The following is a 3,721-nucleotide window of genomic DNA, read 5'->3' as shown; positions in this document are numbered from 1 at the left end:
GCCACTCCCTCTTTCTGGTCTGCTGAGGCCACCTCCCAGCAATCTCTGTAGCTCTAGCATTGCCAGACTCTAAGGCAAGGAGTCAGAACACCTGTAGGGTAGCAGCCATTGACCACAATCTTTAAGGGGGCCTGGCAAGTGTGATTGTGCCTTTTCAGAGTGGACTGTCTGCCCTTGGCAGGAAAACAGCATTTAAATCCCTCTAAATGACATTTAAGCCCTTCTCCTGACAGCAATTGCACTGCCACCCTCCTAAGAGCCCTGGACCAACACAGTCTTGCACAAGCATAATTTCTGGCAATTAGGGGATGCTGAGGACACTATTTTTCTGTTACTCTGGGAAGGGATGATGATGACTTCCTAGGAGGGAATATGGATCCTGGGGTCTGGTCCACTGTGATCGAGGATGCTTTCACGGTAACAGACCCTGGCAAAGCAGTCCAGGAACACCCAAGCACACTCCTGCCCCTGTGCTGGCATGCCGGCTGGAGATTAGGCCTCTCATGAGAAGGCTAGTCCAAGGGGTTGGACCAGAGGCTCAGTAAGCACCGGTGCTCCAGTGGATTGTGCTCTCATGAGTTAGGCCATCCAAATAAAAGCCCCCCCTTGCTTGTGTAGCCACCTCATTCTCTCTGGTAAACAATAGAACTTGTTCACTGCAATCCCCTCCTCTCCAGACAACCCTTTCATACTCCCAAGGAGTAGCAGTAGTGGTTGCTCCATGTGTCCAGGCGGAACCATGTGGACAGACTATAGAAACACCGGGGCCAGGGATAGATCTTAACTCTCATTCAAATTTCCTGGGCTTGGACTTGCATTGCAGAGTATACAGATAGGCCGCTGCAGGGCATCATGGGAAGGGGAGCCCTAATTATCAGTGAACCCAGGAAAGGAGGGTCGCTGTATTGGGCAAAAGCAAACATGGTTGTGTGCCAATGGACAACCAGAGTGGTAGAGGGATTGCTTGAACTACTTCATCATGGCAGTCACCAAGACAGGGAAAGGTGTTGCTGGGTTTTGGCAACGAGGTGGCTGCAAATTTGGCAGCAAGGTGGCCAGATTTGCAAATGATACCAAACTCTTTCGGGTAGTGAAATCCAAAAGAGATTGTGTGAGGAGCTCCAAAGGATCTCTCAAAATTGGGGGAGTGGGCAAAAAAATGGCAAATGTGGTTCAATGTTGGCAAGTGTAAAGTGATGCACATTGGGATGAAAAACCCCAACTTAAGTATATGTTGATGGGATCTGAGCTGTCGGTGACTGACCAGGAGAGGGATCTTGGGGTCGTGGTGGACAGCTCGTTGAAAGTGTCGACTCGATGTGCGGCAGCTATGAAAAAGGCCAATTCCATGCTAGGGATCATTAGGAAGGGGATTGAAAATAAAACTGCTAATATTATAATGCCCTTATACAAAACGATGGTGCAGCCACACCTGGAGTACTGCATACAATTCTGGTCACCACATCTTAAAAAGGACATTGTAGAACTGGAAAAGGTGCAGAAAAGGGCAACCAAGATAATCAGGGGCCTAGAGTACCTTCTTTAGGAGGCAAGGCTACAACCCCTAGGGCTATTTAGCTTAGAAAAGAGACAACCGCTAGGAGACATGATAGAGGTCTATAAAATCATGCATAGTGTGGAGAAAGTGGATAGAGAGAAATTCTTCTCCCTCTCACATAACGCTAGAACCAGGGGTTATCCCATGAAATTGATTGCTAGGAAATTTAGGACCAGCAAACGGAGGTACTTTTTCACACAATGCATAATCAACTTGTGGAATTCTCTGTCACAAGATGTGGTGACAGCCAACAACCTGGAAGGCTTTAAGAGGGGTTTGGATAATTTCATAGAGGAGAGGTCTATCAAAGGCTACTCATCGGAGGGCTATAGGCCACCTCTAGCCTCAAAGGCAGGATGCCCCTGAGTACCAGTTGCAAGGGAGTAGCAGCAGGAGAGAAGGCGTGCCCTCAGCTCCTGCCTGTAGGCTTCCAGTGGCATCTGCTGGGCCACTGTGTGAAATAGGATGCTGGACTAGATGGGTCTTGGGCCTGATCCAGCAGGACTGTTGTTATTTTCTTATGGGGTACCTATCCCCATGGCTTGCTTGTGTCGAGTAACCAGGTTCGGCACCATCTTACCTGGCAGGGGAGACACCTTGATCTTGGAGTAGGTTTTCCCAGGGTGAGGCTCATCCATTGCACTGCTGGTGTGCAGAACCCTGCAATTTCCCCAAATGTGGGCAACTCGACTGCATAATTTGTGGTAGTCACCATTGCCTTTCATTCACATGAGAGAGCAGTCCTTGGGAGAAGGGGCATCATCACACATTATTAACGATTCATCCCTGTGTATCCCAGGATGGTTCTTCTAATGACTAATGCAACAGAGTGCATGCTTGCACCAAAGGAGAAGGGTCTGGCCCCTCCTTCTCCAAGTTTATTGTACAAAAAATAGAGCAGACTCATTTGAGAATTCCTGGGTGGGGCTGCCCCTGCTAACTGGGCAAAGAGGCACCTTTTACTGTGGTGATTCTCTTTATTTAGCAGGGGAGAGAGTAACTGGCCCTATCCACCCCCAGCACAATACTTCCAGTGACTGTTGCTGGTGTATGTCTTCAGTTTCTTTTTAGATTGTGAGCCCTTTGGGGACAGGGATCCATCTTATTTGTTTGTTATTTCTCTGTGTAAACCGCCCTGAGCCATTTTTGGAAGGGCGGTATAGAAATCAAATTATTTCTTTTCTTTCTTTTCTTTTAAAGCCGACCCCAGTCATCGCTGGCCTGCCTTATGTTATCTTTTCTCCAATCTAATTGGGTTGCCCAGTTTATGGTACCACTGCAACTGCACATGCTTGTGAACATACTTCTTTATCAATTTATTTTTGGTAAACAAAATACATAGTGCCCGTCCTTACATCATGTCCCTTTTCTCTTCTGGTTGTCTGGGTGGGAACAAGAGACACAGTGGAAAGTGGGCGTCCCCCTTTGACAGGCTTAGAAGCTTGGGATGCAACAATTCTGATAATCCGTATCATCCGAGACCCTTTACAGCTGAAACGCCACCACACAGTCTATCACCTTGCCCAAAAAGGGAAGGTTAGAAACAGGTCTGTAATTGTTCAGGATAGAGGGGTCAAGTGAGGGTACAGAGGGTGTGGAAAATCAGTGAAAATGCCCCTTGCATAAGTAAAAGTGCCTTCTACTTGTGCAAATAATTCTTTGGATAATGCCCAATGTTGTGTCGCAGAACTGCTGTGTTGTACTGCATATGTGTGTGTGTGTGTGTGTGTGTGTTAATCTACTAATGTTTTCCACTTAAAATTTAAATTAAGGCTCCAAGTAGTCAGGATGTGCACAAACCAAAAATTGTGGTTCTGTTCGAATTAGAATCAAATTCAAACCGAACCATGTGTTGCTGAACTGGTTTGGTTGAATCTACTGGCTGGTCCAGTACATTAGACTGAACCAGTTCAGCGGTTTGAGTGGCTAATACCTGTAAAGGGGAATCCAGTGTGTGTGTGTGAGGTGGGGTGTCCTAGGATGTAAGGGTTGATAGGGTGGTGACGAGATAATCATTTTACGTGTCACAGCTGCTGTTGTGGCTGCTCATGCCCCCAGGCGCAGCCCATAACCCAAGCGCACACCACAATGCTTCTTTTAGCACACCACCTATGTGATGGTGGTGTAGTTCTGGCCTCTGAGCATCTGTGGCATGCTAAAAGG

General features: G+C 47.4%; 1 pseudogene; it reads left to right on the top strand.

The window, feature by feature from the left end:
* The first annotated feature begins 2,130 nt into the window (after window positions 1-2,130).
* LOC128348325 (uncharacterized) lies at window positions 2,131-2,276 on the top strand (annotated as a pseudogene).
* The last annotated feature ends 1,445 nt before the right edge of the window (window positions 2,277-3,721 follow it).

This window comes from Hemicordylus capensis, chromosome 2, assembly GCF_027244095.1.
Source record: "Hemicordylus capensis ecotype Gifberg chromosome 2, rHemCap1.1.pri, whole genome shotgun sequence".
Taxonomy (NCBI): domain Eukaryota; kingdom Metazoa; phylum Chordata; class Lepidosauria; order Squamata; family Cordylidae; genus Hemicordylus; species Hemicordylus capensis.
Note: the sequence above shows the minus strand (reverse complement) of the source record. Positions and strands in the feature narration are given on the sequence as shown.